At 34.5% G+C, this 17,605-nt stretch overlaps 1 protein-coding gene across 2 annotated transcripts in view; it reads right to left on the reverse strand.

Annotated features, from left to right (window-relative positions):
• The window catches only part of LOC150108049 (LIM domain transcription factor LMO4.2-like), a 120,841-nt gene extending 116,837 nt beyond the window's left edge, over positions 1-4,004 (reverse strand). The window contains exon 1 of one of the 2 annotated variants that reach the window (XM_090415543.1): positions 3,735-4,004. The gene's annotated coding sequence lies outside the window, so the exon portion shown is untranslated. Of the gene's footprint in view, positions 1-3,725 lie in introns of both variants that reach the window. The other variant, XM_090415545.1, reaches the window with a different exon arrangement.
• Between the last annotated feature and the right edge of the window lie 13,601 nt (positions 4,005-17,605).

Consider the following 17,605-nt stretch of genomic DNA (forward strand, 5'->3'; position numbering starts at 1 on the left):
CTCCAGTTTTCAATCAACGCTTCGATCGATCGCTCCATGCACGTAAGATATAGGCAACAGATAAGGAGAGGGGCCAGAAATTAAAGTTCTTATTTCATACACACTGCTTTGTAAAGGAAAGCTTTTAGACTACCTTAGTAAACTAAGCCTTTAAGTTGGGAAAATTTAAAAGATGCATTCTGTAGAATGTACACACTCCGCGGTGCATCTTAGGGTAGACTGCTGGCGGGAGGGATATTAGAGGGGAAGAAAGTCTTATTAGGATTTTACAGAGTGTTGTGAGCAGTGCGGTATATACACGGGCGTTTCATTTTGATCTCTGGATTCATAAGGATAACAATGAAAGGAAAATTTCTCAGAAGTTGAATTAATTTCTGCCCTGGCGGAAGCTTCAGTATCTGTCTCCTATTTATCGACTTTAAACTGATATTAAATTTTTCTCGTGTGCAAATATATGCTGTTGCGATATCAGAATTATTCTCAATGAGAGCATTGGTCTTAGATTTCGGCTTAGAATTTTAACATAAAAAAAAAAAGTTGGAAGAGTGTATAGTTTATTCGGTGTTTAAAAAAAAAAAGCAAGCGATTTAATTCTATAAATATCTTCGGGTGTTTTTCGTTATAAAAATAAAAATATATACAATGAGTTACTTATGCATTCTCAATTATTGTCCGTATCTCGGTACACAATTCTGTACGTCCTAGGAAGCACCTGCCTTACATAATGTTCACACATAATGCATCACCAGATGTTATTTTACTCGCCAAAAACCAGGTATAACGCACCTCCTATCAACGAGAATTCGATGAATTTTGAGGAAGAATCATTGTTTTTCAATTTCCCCTGTTCTATGTTTATTCTTACACTTTCCTCTAGAAAATATCTTTTTCTTTTCTCTTTTGTGGATTTGAAATGAGGAGGCGTAGACCTCATTCGGTAAACTCCGAAACAAAATGAACACCTGTCTGAACTCGAGATCGCCACGTAAAATATGTCCTTCGGTTTGTTATAGGCACAACTAAATGGACGTCCTTATATGTTTTATATTCTTGATGCAGATTTTTAAGAAAACGGAAATAGATTTTTTTTTTTGGTCCCTAACCAACAAAAACTTCAGGAAATTAATATTTTTTGTCTAACACAGGTCTTTGTAATTCATCACAAATTCGGCAAAATGGGCGGAGTGGCTGTATATTGCGTGTTTGGTTAGCTATGTGGTCCATCAAACATGATGCAGATTATTTATTCTTCCGTTTATGAGAACTGTTCATTTTACTTTTCTAAAATGACTTGTGCCTACATTTCATATTGTAACTAAGCCAACTAAACTTTAGTTCTTAATACTTTTTTTTTCATGTACCCATTTAACTTAAAATTTCATGCGCATACAATTTGCTATTCAGAATACGAAACTAAACATACCAATATACTGAAATACTTTAGAAATAACTGTGCGAGTGAGACTAGTTGCGTTTGTGTGTTATCATTCTGCGACATGCAATTTGCTTCCTGCTAAACGGCGAGTTTATTGAATCGCCAAACACACTTTACTATAGGTCATTTGATGTAATGATTCCTACGGCAACATACAATATCAAACACGAATACGAGACTACGTGGCTCGCATCGTTGATAGTCTCACGTATAGCGATATTCTAGTAGAACAGAATCTACATAATAAGATAAAACATTTTCGTCACGTGGACAGAGAGAGAGAGAGAGAGAGAGAGAGAGAGAGAGAAAATAAATTGTTTTAATACTAAGAAACTATTTCTTCGTGTTTCCACTCCTTTTAATATTTACAGTTTTGTCAGACACGTCAGCAACAAATCAGATATAATAAACAGTGGAATGCGCTTAAAATTCAATGATTATTTTTCTTTCCCCGCTTTTTTATAAACTTATAATTTTAACCGATTGTATGATTTAGTCATTTTTGAGCTTAAAATATACTATATTAAAAATTTTTCTGCTAAAAGTTTTCTAACACTTGAATATTTTAGCTTTTAAAATTTTAGGTATAAAAAATTGACTGTTTGGAATACGAAGCTAAATATGACAATATCGTAAAATAATGATTTATTTATTTTCATTTTTAAATTTGTTGCATTTGTGTTATCGTTCCTGGACACAGTGTTTTAATTAAGGTAACTTATTGTAATCTCTATTTACTTTTATTTGCGTAAACTTAATTTTTTTTTTTAAATTTTTATTTTAGCTGTGGAAAACGCACAATGTTTTCCCTCTCACATACAATGAAAAAATAAGTTTATGATTATTCCAAATATAGCATGGGTTGCAAATTGTCTGAACAAAGATTTAATAATGGCTAGTTTTAATTAATCTAAGATACTCTGCTCAAATGAAACTATTTTTTATGAACTAGTTGAATCTAAAGGAAACGGCAGACGACAATTTTCCACGTTCTTTGCTAGCAACGGCCTAACGCTATAATGTCTATGACTGGCAAATTAATTATTTAATATGCATTATATATCTATAACTCGTATAATAAAAGTATTTTTACCATTTCATAAACAGTACATGGAACGAAGAAAGTAATATACAACATTAATTCCGATAAAAGTAATATATATATTTTATATTACTTTCTGTAAGCATACAAGACTAATCTGATTGCATTAGTAGAGCTCACATTTGATTTACAAAATTATGGCCTGTGCCTAGTAATGAATTAGTAATAGTGGCTATTAGAGAATATTAATAAATGAACCCATTTGTATTACGTAGAAAGCAATCTATAAAACAGGCAATAAAAAAAAACCAATTGCGTTTCCATGGTAACCACTTTCTCACTGTAACACATTACTGAGTAATTGTGTTATAATCAGAGTTGAAGGGATTTTTCTCCTTCAGAATTAAATAAAGGCATAAGAAGTGTGTGTGTGTGTGTGTGTGTGTGTGTGTGTGTGTGTGTGTGTGTGTGTGTGTGTGTTATATATTAATCGAAACCTCAGGATGCATATGTAACAATAATAATTCCATAGGTGTAAGTATTAATTTATTTTGTTGAACCAATAATATCGTGGGGGGGGGAGGAAATCGTTCCTTGACTGAATAAATAAATCAGAAATAATCCAAGCCGTTCTATAGCGATTAGCAAAATTTATAGCTAAACGAAGCATGTATACCAATTTCAAACACAACAAGCAAATTTATTCAAGTGTCAGTAAAGATGACGTGAATAAAAATGATCGGTACGCCGGCTAAAAACAGGCTGAGTTTTTTTTTTAAATCATATATGGCAGATAAAACAAACTATGAAAGAAAAAAAAAATGCTGTATCCTTGATTATAGACCTCTTTACTTAGTCATTTCTCCCATCAACAAAATTAGGGAAATTACCACCAGAAGTCGCTATAGGAAAGTGCAAAGCTGGTTTATCCCATAAGTGTTTATGAGGCCAGATGGTTGTTGGGGATTGTCATGACGGATGTCTGCAACTGCTTGATATCCATTGTCAACACTTGCGACAAAAGCATGCATATAAAAATTGTTCGGGTTACAGAGGAAAATAATCTGCAGTAGTGTTTAATTGTGTATCAACACACACTGCGCATCCCAAGCCCAAAATTACGACTGACAGTCATTTTTCCCTAGTTAATTTTAAAACGTTGACTTGTTTCCAATAATAAAAAACAAAGGCTTTTCACGCTTTCCGCGACATCACAAGGGCTAAGATAACACTTAATGCAATACTAACCTAACATACCTTTTCTGAAACTTGCGTCGATCGAGTTATCTCTTTTTCCCCGTCCGCTGTCGACCTCACCACCTGTGCGCTAGTTCCGAGAGCACTCCGTCGTGTCGACGAACGCTGCTAGCACGACGATACATGCTGACCAAGAAGGTTCATGCTGCCGTACACAACCACGCCGACCAAGGCGATCACTATGCCAGCCTCCGGCTCAAGCATAACTCACGAAGAATGGGAGTATAATGAGCTCACGACCGCTAACACCCTGCTTTCGTATACCCTGGAAACATGGGAAGAACACCAAACCAACAGACACAGAGAATGAAGTAGTACCCAGGTAGTAGCTGCACGATACTGCCATCTATCGGAACTATCTAGTACCACAGTTTCTTAAGATGAATCGATATTATTGCAATATTATTCTAGATCGTTTTGTGTTTTTTGTTTTTACTCAGTGCTTGCAGAAGTAAAATTGCCCAATTTAAAACGCTGATATGAAATTTATAAACTGAGATACTGGTAGGTTTTCTTAATGATGGTATAATTTAATATTAATGTGGATTTACTAATCTTTTAATAAAAATAGGTGATTCAAAGGAATTATAACATGGAGATTAATGAAGGTTCTATGAAATAAGAGGTAAGTTCAATGTTTAGGCAAAGTATGTCTGTCTAAAATATAAACTTTTAGTTTAAATTTTGGATTGGTTTAACAACAAAAGCAGACGAAAGAGAATGAACAATGTTGGTATTGTTTTATATTTAATATGACTTCAAATTTCTTTTTCCTTTATTTTTACTATTTAAAATAATGCGGAAACTTTTTTTTTCAAATATCCATCTTTTTTATTATTAAAATATTAAAAAAATATTAAAACAATAAACATATCTGAGGTACAGATTTCATAAGAAGAAGCTCTAAATGGGAATGGCGTCTTCATCGGAATAACTGCCGAATTAGCAAAAATTATAAGTTAAAATAAATATTTATAAAAACATGAAATTAATTTAATTTTTTATTTTAGTATCAACTTTTTTACTTTATGAAAAACGGTAGCGGTTTGCATGTGTAGCATCACACACACACACACACACACACTCTCTCTCTCTCTCTCTCTCTCTCTCTCTCTCTCTCTCTCTGTGTGTGTGTGTGTGTGTGTGTGTGTGTGTGTGTGTGTGTGTGTGTGTGTGTGTGTGTGTGTGTGTGTGTGTGTGTGTGTCCGTCCGTCCGTCCGTCCGTTGATTATTAATCGGAATAAATAATAATTGCACTTGCTGTCGATTATTTATTTATTTACTTTTGATTTTGCATATACTCGTACAACATTTGATTTTTCGTGCTTTCTGAGTGATACTTTTCTGCTACAAGAACCGTCGGCACCGGCCTGCGGATCACACTTTGGGAAAAGCTGTTGTTAAAATATCTGGATTTAGTATGACTAAATAAAATTAAAGTAGATAGTCGAGAACTTATCTTCCATTTGATGAGATGTCAGCAGTCATCTCAGCGTATATCAGAGTGATGGTGACATCTTTGTGAAATAAAAATAATAAATAAATATAATAAATTGGGAAAAAATATTATAATATATTTCCCCTGAGAAGAGGCGATGTTTATAATGCAATGTCATTGAGCTCGTCTTGAAATTTTTTTATACTCAAATTACACTTAAACTCAATCCAATTATTATTATTATTATTATTATTATTATTATTATTATTATTATTATTATAACTGGGCTAATCATGGAATCTAAATCTAAAGGCATTGCATTCACACATCCACCAGCAATCCGATTCTCTCATTCATCATCCAACCAGCAATAAAAAATCTGTTGCTTACATTCTTGATAACTACACTTTTACTCAACTTCCAATTTCGACCTATTGTTCTTTCCCCTCCTATCACGTGCTGAACAATTCCATTCGCTCCATCATTTAAAACCCCTTTAGTAATTTATAAATTTTTATCATATCTCCTCTCCTCTGTCTAGTTACCAATTTTTGTAACCCACAAATCATCATCTTTCGTCGTAAGAAGCATTCCATCGGCCTGACATCATCTTGGTCACGTGCCTCTGAATTCTCTCCAGTAAATCTTCATTCCCCAGGAACGCAGGCAACCAAAAGTGAGCACACTGTTCCAGATATGGACCATCGAGCCTTATAAAGAATAATAATAACTTCCCCCGTCCCTATTTGCCAGTGTGGTTTTCAGTATTCAAAGTATGCGCAGTGCTGTTTTGCTCACTTTTGCATTCTGTACTTCAGTTTCCTGTCCACCATCAATCCCTAGCCTTATCAGTTTCTAGCAGTGCAACCCCATCAATATAATACATAACTTGAATCATTTTTAGTCACAATGTCAGTTTATTAAAATCATCCTGGAGGATCTCCGTTATTTGAAACATTATGCTATGTCTCTATTAAACATCTAGTAAATTATTACTTTATATATATATTATAGATTATATATATATATAAATTATGTACAGTATATAATAATAATAATAATAATAATAATAATAATAATAATAATAATAATAATAATAATAATAATAATAATTATTATTATTATTATTATTATTATTACGTGACACCCTCCAAGGAGTCTTAAAGGCTCATCGAGAGAGGACACCTACTCTACAACTCTCCGTCTCCACCACTCATTTCACCAAATACAGCGAAACCGCCACACCAACGCCATCTACTGCCCACCCCCAGTATTTTTTGTCTGTAAATTGCGTGTTCTGAAGGCCGATTTCTCTGTATGCGGGATGAAACACTCAAGTTTCCGGGAGAAAAATCTCTTCTATATTTGCATGGTAAATGTCCTCAATAATATTCCCTCTCTCTAACAAATCACCGAAACACGTGTAGCTACTCCCCAACATTCCTTCACAATCAAACTCCACACTCATAGAACAAGTTTCTGTTCCTTCTCCTTCATCCCTACTGCTGCTTTATTGTGGACCAACTTTCCGTCCCATGTGTTTTCCAAGTAATACCATACACAGGGCCTTCAAATCCGATGTGAACAAGTTCTTGGTTTCCCCATTCTCTTCGGTACTAATGCACTATGGTTGACCAACCAACCAACCAACCTCTCGTGTTGTGCCCAACAACAACAACAAAATGTTAACGTTAAGGAGAGCCAGAAGAAAGTATTTAATGTAACTGATACTAATGCAAAATTTGTAATACTGAGCATAATTTAGTCCCTAAATTTATTCCGAGAAGTAAATTTCATGATCTGGAGTTGGTAGGCTTAATCATAACTTCACCAAGAAAATTTCGTGTAGGAAAAAGTTATGGAAAGAGTGTAGATCAACTGTTAATTAGCGTATAGTTAAGTGAAACTAAGAAGACCTAATTGTTAATCGAAAAGTAAAAGTGAAGTTAACTACAGCAAAAACTTTTATAGATATGTAAAAAAAAAAAAAAAAAATAGAAATAATATAAATGAATTAAGACTATCCACGGTTACAGAACTCATAAAAATATTTATTGACCCCACTGAAGTCACGGAATATTTTATAGTATTTCCGCCAGTATATGCTGCAAGACTTTGACTCACGCGGACCCTCACGTTGTTTCAGACTCCCCTGCAGACACTTTTTTTTTTTTTTTGTTCGTTTGTCTTCTGTGACAAAGTCCTATACTTTAATATATAACGGACTTTCACAAATCCGGACTCCGTAAATCCGAATTCGTACTCTGGTCATTTGCACTCAGAAATTCTGGAAAGATTCAAATAGTTGCAAAGGTCTGTTGCATATCTGCCTATAAAAACAGTCGGGGGGGGGGGTCCAGTTATACAATTATTTGTATTCTCAAGAAAAGCAAATCATTATTCCATATGTTGAGTTCAATGACTATTACGGACAACTGAATAATTTTTACACTGTAGAAAAAAAGTTACTGAACGATATTAAACAGCAATGTAGCTCGTTTTAAAAATGTATACCTTTTTTTTTTTTTTTTTTTTAAACAGAGAGAAGTTTAAGAATTTCAAACAAAGGATAAATGATAGCTATTCATTTCTTTCTTTTTTCTTCCAATTTTTTTTAAGAAAACAGAAAGTAGAACTTTTCTGTATCCGAGAAGAGCCTCTTTCGTTTGTTTCGTTGAAGTTTCAGCAACCCTGAACGTCCGAAGATCCTGGTTTAATTTTTTTTTTAGTCTACAGTGTCCTTCATCAATCTGTTTGACTGATGTTTGTTAGATGTTAACATCAGTCAATTAGAAGACGAAATAAAATAATGCTGGAAGAGAAATATGATATCTTAAATGATTTCATATCGATTATAAGTTTTAAAAAAGGAATATTGCCTTGAACGTAGCAGAGAAAGGTCAGGGTTGATCAGTCAACTTTTTTTCATTTCAATGAATCGCTGAGATTGGAAATAGTATTTTATGATTGTAAATTTGAGTTTTTCCAATAAGGGTGTTTCAGTGCACGAAGTTGACAGTTATAGTCCAATGAAGCTTCTTAGTGTTATAGACAAAGTAAGGGAAAAAATTATTTCAGAATTGTATCCAGGATATTCTTGATAAAGATCACTTATTGAATACTCACAGTAGGGTTTCATTAAGAGAAAATCGATTATGACAAACCTGCCTTAATTTTAAGAAGAATCATTGAGGGAAACAGACCAAGATAATGTCAGCGATGAAATTTAGTTGGATTTCAGCAAATTATTTGATGCATTTCACACAAGAACCTGCTAATTAAACTGCACCACATGATCAGTACCTGTTGATATGCAAAATTTGATTGAATGATGGATTATAACAGTGCCATTTAAAGCTTGGTCTTTTAAGAACCAGGTAGTTGGGAGCGGAATTTTAACTTAACACTAATTTCTGAACAATGGTGTTCAGAAATTAGTGCTTTGTTAGGATAACCTGAGTTCTTTTACTGGAAGATCTTTAATGATTGGAATTGTGGACGGAAATAAATGCAAGTATTTGCGATTTGATAAGAAGATAAAGAAAAAGTTAGTGAATACAAGGATTTGAGTCTTTTTTTTTTTGTGGAGAGGTAATTAATTTAAGTCCAGGAATTATATTTGGTAAAATAACTAGTGAAGATCGGCAGTTTGGAAATTAAGTTAAAAGAAGCCTCACTTCTAGCAGAATGTCTTTGATATCTTCTATGATACAGTCTTTGGTCCGAAACGGTATTAAACTGAGACGCATAACTTTACTCATTTAAATTTTTAATGAATAACAAGAAAATTGGATCTGTTCAGAAAAGGGTGACTAAGTGCGTGGAGGGATTATATCATGATGAGTACCGGTTACTTAACTGTATTCTAATGAATTTAATTAACATTAATTGAAGTTTATACATTAGTTTATAAATCAGAGCATATACGCTAGAGATATCAATTGTACTTGGACGAAGCGAACTCTACTACAAGGAGATGATAGTAAAGTGAAGAGCTAAAACATATAACCCACCTTCAGGTGGGTTATTGAAATGGTGAATTCGTGTAGCCTTTTTTTTAAAAAAATTAGACGTTATGACTAGGGGATAATTAATTCCAAACTTATGTAATGCTTATCTAATTTAGCACGGTTGAACACGCTGGCATAGTTATGCGTTTGTATATAAATCATATGTAAAAATAAAAAATAAAAGTCTAACAACGAAGGTGAGGGAGAAAATAATGGCACGTGAATACACACCCAACCATTATGTTTAGTTGAACTAGAACTGTCGAGTTTATATACATATATGGGGATGCAATTTTCTTCGCACAAATATATATATATATTCTGAACATTCATTTTTACTCGGTAGAAAATATTATAAATTATTTTAAATGACTGATACCGAGAGATAAAGAGATGACATGGTTTATTTAAAAATATACTACTAGTTCACTAGTTTCGTTGAATGGATCAGCTTCTTCAGATATCACAATCAAAGAAATATACAAAAGAAATATAACAGAGACTTAAAAATTGCATTAACAGTACTAGTGCAAAAAAACAGTAGTACATTTTGAAAACAGTAATGCGACCTTTATTTCTTTGCCTTACATCAGCTCTCTTTCACTAAAACTAGCTAAAATTCTCAAGATATTTAACTTCAGAACTTGCTTCACTACGCTCCCAAAACGTCGATCCATACTTAGTAAACCTAAAGAGAAACATCTTCTAACTCAGTTTCCAGGAGTCTACAAGATTTATGTGATTGTGGAAAGCCATACTACGGCCAAACTGCTAAATCTATCCTTCTTCGTCTGGAAGAACACCGTAGAGATATTTCCTACAACAGGACTAGAGACAGCGCTCTCTCTAGCCACGTTCTTTTCTCCGTTAACTCAGATGAAGGCCGTCAACACATTGTGGACTGGACACAAACATCTAATATCCATGGGTGCTATGATGAACTTGAAAGAAAAATTGTCGAGTCCAGAGAAATTGCCTTAGATTCTTCCCATATCAATAACTCCCTAAGTTTCAATCTTTCTGACGCACACATTGCCTCTGTTCAATACTGGCTCAGTCGTGACAGCACGAGTGCGCCAGTATTGAACAGAGGCCAGCACGTAGTCAACTTTTATTTGGAACTCAAGCTCGCATTACTGTTTTCAAAATGTACTACTGTTTTTTTGGACTAGTACTGTTAATGCAATTTTTAAGTCTCTGTTATTTTTTGTATATTTCTTTGATTTTGATACCTGAAGAAGTTGATCCATTCAACGAAACTAGTAAACTAGTAGTATCTTTTTAAATAAACCATGTCACCTCTTTATCTCTCGGTATTAGCTCGGTATTGGGATATGTTCATATTTATATATACTGACTATAACCGAGACTAGAATAACAATTAAATTTATTCAAAACGCAACATGTTTCATCGGGTCCGACTTCTTCAGGCGTGGGAACATTGAAAGCAAATAAACACTATAAGAAACATCGTATCACTATACAAACGACTATTATAAAATTCAATTAGTTTTGAACTATAGCTGCAGTCCGTGTTGAAGTTCTATTGTTAAGCAGCTGCATGCGTCTGATTTCACGAGTGTGCCAATATCGGATAGCAGAGCTGAAAGAGTCGGGTAGATTAAAGCTAAGGTTATTATTTATGTGATGAGGGTCCATAACAATTTCCTTAGACTCGACTATGCGGCGCTCCACCTCGTCACGGCATATATGAAGGTTTGAGGTTGTTGTCCAGTTTATCTCATGTTGATGGCCTTCATCATTTGGGTTTACTGAAAACAGTACATGGCTTGACAGGGCACTTGCTCTAGTTCTTTTGTAGGCAATGTCCCTCTGGTGTTCTTCCAGATGTAGGAGGATGGATTTTTTCAGTGTGGCCATAGTATGGTTTCCCGCAGTCACATGTGATTTTGTACAGACCTGGGAATTGTAGATGGTTGTGAGCTTGTTTGTATTTGCTTAAAATCGATCTTAGTTTAGGAAGAGTAGAGAAACAGGTTTTTATGTTGAACTTTCGTAAAATTCTTCTTAGTTTCGTGGAGAGCGAGCTGATATATGGTAAGGAGATATAACCTTTGGGATTGTCTTGTGTTTCTGAGTTGTTTTGATGACAGCGGTATAGATGCTTATTAATAGTTTTCGACGAGTAGCCATTACTTGTGAAGGTTCTTTGTAGATGTTGTAGTTCATTTTTTAGATCTTTATCATCTGACAGTACAGATTTGGCACGATGTGCTAGGATTGAGATGATACCCACTTTCTGTGCAGGATAGTGATGTGAGGACGCATGCAGGTATCTATCTCTGTGTGTAGATGGGAAGCTCCCTGTTTCCTATATTAGCTAACATCTTTTTTGAAGATTTCGAACAAAAGGCAATCTCCTCAGCTACTCTTAAACCAAAAATTTGGCTGAGATTTGTAGATGACATATTTCTTATCTGGGAACATGGCACCGATAACCATCAGTCTTTTTTAAATCATTTAAACAACTTCCACCAAGACATCAAATTAACAATGGAGGTTAAAGAAAATGGATCTCTTTCCTTCCTAGACGTAAGACTTACTAAGACATCTGATTCTATTAAAATCTCAATCTTTAGAAAATGTACACACACACAGATAAATACCTGCATGCGTCCTCACATCACTATCCTGCACAGAAAGTGGGTATCATCTCAATCCTAGCACATCGTGCCAAATCTGTACTGTCAGATGATAAAGATCTAAAAAATGAACTACAACATCTACAAAGAACCTTCACAAGTAATGGCTAATCGTCGAAAACTATTAATAAGCATCTATACCGCTGTCATCAAAACAACTCAGAAACACAAGACAATCCCAAAGGTTATATCTCCTTACCATATATCAGCTCGCTCTCCACGAAACTTAGAAGAATGTTAAGAAAGTTCAACATAAAAAACCTGTTTCTGTACTATTCCTAAACTAAGATCGATTTTAAGCAAATACAAACAAGCTCACAACCATCTACAATTCCCAGGAGTGTACAAAATCACATGTGACTGCGGGAAGCATTACTATAGCCACACTGAAAAATCCATCCTCCTACATCTGGAAGAACACCAGAAGGACATTGCCTACAAAAGAACTAGAGCAAGTGCCCTGTCAAGCCATGTACTGTTTTCAGTAAACCCAAATGATGAAGGCCATCAACATGAGATAAACTGGACAACAACCTCAAACCTTTATATATGCCGTGACGAGGTGGAGCGCCGCATAGTCGAGTCTAAGGAAATTGTTATGGACCCTCATCACATAAATAATAACCTTAGCTATAATCTACCGGACTCTTTCAGCTCTGCTATCCGATATTGGCACGCTCGTGAAATCAAACGCATGCAGCTGCTTAACAATAGAACTTCAACACGAACTGTAGCTACAGTTCAAAACTAATTGAATTTTATAATAGTCGTTTGTATAGTGATACGATGTTTCTTATAGTATTTATTTGCTTTCTATGTTCCCACCCCTGAAGAAGTCGGACAATTCGATGAAACATATTGCGTTTTGAATAAATGTAATTGTTATTCTAGTCTTGGTTATAGTCAGTATGTATAAATATGAATATATATATTCATATATACTGACTATAACCGAGACTAGAATAACAATTAAATATATATATATATATATATATATATATATATATATATATATATATATATATTACATACATACATATAATAATTAATATTTTCTCATAATGTAAAACGCAGCTCCTAGGAGATGTATTACTGTTTTACCTAGGAGCTGCGTTTTACATTATGAGAAAATATTAAGGATAGTGACGGAGCTTGCTCCACCTTTGACACGAGTTGCCATAGTGTTGTACTACCCGGGTGTTGACTTACGCTTGCACTCGCCGATAGTTCTTCGGCATGAAACTCTTAGATTTCGATCTCCAAGTTTCGTATCCGGTTTTAAAATAATGAGGGATTTATTATCCCCTTAACTTAATTTACGCCGCCGGAAAAAAATAACCTCTTGGCTCTCTATCGTAGTGATGCTATACTACGTAATGTCCATTATGTTTCTCACGACAGTGCATGTTTTTTATAGGGATTCTCTCCAGGTATCTTCAAATAAACGATTCTTTAATCGTACCTTTATTTCTGCTCATTCAGAGAGAATGAGATTCAGAGGGAAGTTACGTTACAAAGAAAGGAGGCAGTAAAAGAGAAACGCAACTAAGAAATTCCGAACAAATATATTATTTTTAATTCTTTAGTTTCTCTGGAGGATCACACAACCATGAGTTATATCAACTTTATAAAGAACCCATAATATCTAGTTTAAACAGTTTAAGAAGTTGCAGTGGGCAGGACATGCATTTTGGATAGAAACTGACCGTCTTCTTAAGAAGACAATAAATTGTAAAATTCTTGGTAAAAGACCAAGAGGAAATAGAGGAAATTATTACATACATATATATATGTTAAAGATACCAAGCTATTTTAAACCTGGTTTTACTCCATTTCCCAAGTAAGCAAACAGACAAACAAGTGAAGTTTGCGCCTGCAAGTGTTGCAAATCTATCTGACCCTGCACCTAGTGCAAGACCAAGGCAACTCATGGTAAAAGTAGAATAAGCTCTGATCACTAATCTTAATATTTACCCTTAATGCAAAGCACATCTCCTGGAGGAGATGTATGATGCTTTGTATTAAAGGCAAGGGGCCACTACCCAGACCGGTTTCGACCTTTATTGAGGTCTCATCAGTGGGAGCCAGGCTAGAAATACCAAGATTTTAGTAATACAGAGCTTATAAGTATTTTACCAGAACAAGTTACCATAAGTTGTTTTAACCTTATTTTAACCAAGGTAAAATACTTTCTACATTTATATCTCCTCCTGAGATTTTTATTTAATAAGGTTAAAACACCTTATGGTAACTTGTTCTGGTAAAATACTTATAAGCTCTGTATTACTAAAATCTTGGTATTTCTAGCCTGGCTCCCACTGACGAGACCTCGATAGGGGTCGGAACTGGTGGGAGCTGGCTTTGAGAGGCTCTGCTTGGGGATAGGTTTTCGCCTGTCTCTGAGTAGGGCCACCGCTGAGATTATGGCTCTGGCTGGTGGTGGGGTGAGCCTGCCACTGGGTAGAGCCAACGCTGAGAAGTTCTTTTCGGTGACGGAGTGAGTCTGTCACTGAGTTGGACCGTCTTTCGGCCACTATGGAATGGTCTAGGGATCGTCCTAATTTTTAGAGAGGTCTTTTCTTAACTACACCTCAATGAAGGTCGAAACCGGTCTGGTAGTGGCCACTTGCCTTTAATACAAAGCATCACACATCTCCTCCAGGAGATGTGCTTTGCATTAACGGTAAATATTAAGATTAGTGATCAGAGCTTATTCTACTTTTACCATGAGTTGCCTTGGTCTTGCACTACGTGCAGGGTCAGCTAGACTTGCAACACTTGCAGGCGCAAACTTGACTTGTTCTGTTTGCTTACTTGGGAAATGGAGTAAAACCAGGTTTAAAATAGCTTGGTATCTTTAACATTTATTATACCCAAGGTAAAATACTTTCTACATATATATATATATATATTATAATAACATGCACTGTAAAGGTATAAAGTATGAAATGGAGTAATGAAAAGTGTTTGACTTTTCTGTTGGTGGAAGACCAATAATAATAATAATAATAATAAGAGTGTATTTTCATTCTTCACAGGGAGAAGACGGCACAAGTTTAGTCCGAGCTTTTTTTTTTTTAATCGGTTGGCAGGTATGTTTCATTCATCGCTGTAGTTGAATGCATTTCGGTAGTGTGCTAGACGAAAGCTGATGTTTTTAATCAAACTATGCTTATTTCTTTGTATTTGGATATATTTGGTTGTCTTTAGAGGTCGATTTTGCTGAGTTGCTAGATTATATATCCCCGAGTTTAGTTTATTCCCAGAAAATAAACCCTTTTTTAATACATGCCGGTTTGGTTGGCGTATCTGCTTTCCAGCCAAGAGGCTGCGTTTTCGAATCCCGCTTAGACATGGATGTTTGTGATTGTCTTCTACCTTCATACATTCATTCTATAGATACACTCCCAATATGGAATGGGTCGCCATGGGAGTAGTAGACCCAAAACCTCCCTTAATATAGGCCCTAATATATATAGAAAAAATCGTTAGTATTTGAGATGTTAGCACTTTGTAGATCTTTTTTATTTTCGGATTTTACTTATCCTTAAGCGGGGATTCATTAACCTTATTTATTTCCACGATCAGTTGTTAAAATCACGTCCTTACTATTAATGAAAAGAACTAGATTATAAAAAGACATTCATTATGCAAATCATTTATTTTAAAAATGGTATTTAACCGTAGCTACAGTGCATAAATTTCAAATTCATTGCACAATATATAAAAGAATAAACTTAACAAAAAAAAAAAATGAAGTATGAAATTTAATAAGGTTCCTTCGCTAGACTTACGTAATATATCCCACAATGTTATATCAAGCAAGAAACACGATAGTTAAACCGTTAAGTATAATAATAAGAGCTTCGTTGGAGTCAGAGGAAGCTCTACTGACTAGAAAAGAGTGTGCATGTTACGCTAATCCATAAAAAGCATCAAAAAGTGATATGGGGGATTGCAGGCCTGTAATTTAGTATCTGTTGCGAATAAGATAATGGAGTCGGTTGTTAAGGGCAGCATGCAAGGGTATTTAGATACCAGAGAAATTCTAAGCTATCTTAACACGGTTTGTTGGTTTGGTAAATCCTGTATACCAAAGTTTTGGGAGTTATGGTAATGTTACTATGGAATTAAATGTAGAAAAATAGTTCGACATCATATATTCGGATTTTAGTTAGGCTTTCAATCAGTGGCGCACCCAGGATTTAATCTTGGACGGATAAAAATATTTTTAATACAATGAATTTGCATTAAAAATATTTTTATCCGTTCAACTAAAATTCGTTAAATTTCATTCATTCAATAAAATTCATTAGATAATTATAACAATTTATTTAAAGAATAAAATCCAGTTTTCTTTTCTTTTTACAAAGCTCTTGAATTATTTCAGTCGTGGTTACATTAATCTCTCTGTGTATATACAGCAAAGCCAGTCCGTTGAATCGTGATTGTGTCATGGTAGATCTTGAATGTTTTTTAAAAGGCGTAAGTTAGAAAATGACCTTTCACTGACTCATGTTGTTACCGGAAGTGTTGCAAATATTTTTAACAAGTTATAGATGTGAGGATATATCATTTTGTCACACTTTGAAACTGCATCAACGGCATTTTTGCATGGAGCTATTGCAGACAGTTTTTCAAATTTCTTATACCACAACTTGAATTCGGTGTTCAAAATTGCTGGATTTGTATAAGGCAAATCACCGGCATAAAATTCACACAATTGACGAAACTCTTCCATTGCACTTGCTGTTGGAACATCTTTTCCATTTGGTAGAAGAGAAAAAAAAATATTTCAAAATGTTGCGGTGCCAAGTGAAACGTTCATGAAGTTGAGTCAATATTTGGTCAATAAATGGAATGAAATATTCTCCTGAAATACTCTTCTACAGAATCGGCTGGAGAATTGAGTCAAAACATTAAGGTTTGTTTTGATGAAGTCCTTGGCTTTTTAATGTCAATATTAAAATTATTGGCTTTTATACATACTTCATCGTAAATATCTTTAAATTAAGAATCTGGTGTTTCACGAACGGTATTTAATTGAGCCACAACATCATCAACAAAATTTAGGGCAATTAGGAGGTCACTGTCAGATTTTTGCATTATTTTAGACAATGGTAAGGTGCATACAAATATTTTTTGCAAGCTAAATAAACATATTATAAATCTTAAAAGATATTAATATTATAAACAACAAGGACGTCCTGTCTTATAGGGGTATTGAAGAAATTGTGTACCTTTTCAATTATGTCAATACAATTTCTTATTTGTCACAGATATAGCATTTTCAAGTGCCAAATTCAAACTATGTGATGCACAATGAACATATAAAACTTGTAGATATTATTATTACATAACATCTCCAGGTAGTATAAAGACATATCGAGGAAGGGCACCTACTCTACAACTCTCCGTCTTCACCAACCACAACTACAATCATCATCATCATCATCTACACCAACGCTGTCTACTGCCGACCACTACCAGTAGTATTTTCACAGACAATCACAAATATCCATTCCCACGGCGGGATTCGAACTCGCAGCCTTTTGGCTGGAGAGTCGGCCAACCAGGCCGGATATATAAATAAAAAATTAAATTTTGTGGATAAAAATTAAAACAAAGTTTTAATTTTTATTAAAAAAATAAATAAAATGATATAATTATGTTACTATTTACTTTTAATAAGATGGATGAGCTTCTCGACCTTGCAGAGTTGCTGGATATTTGGTTCAATATTGGTCAACTTCAGTCGAA

Source organism: Typopeltis vanoorti, chromosome 3, assembly GCF_054136105.1.
Source record: "Typopeltis vanoorti isolate ZY-2024b chromosome 3, IOZ_Tvanoo_1.0, whole genome shotgun sequence".
Taxonomy (NCBI): Eukaryota; Metazoa; Arthropoda; class Arachnida; order Uropygi; family Thelyphonidae; genus Typopeltis; species Typopeltis vanoorti.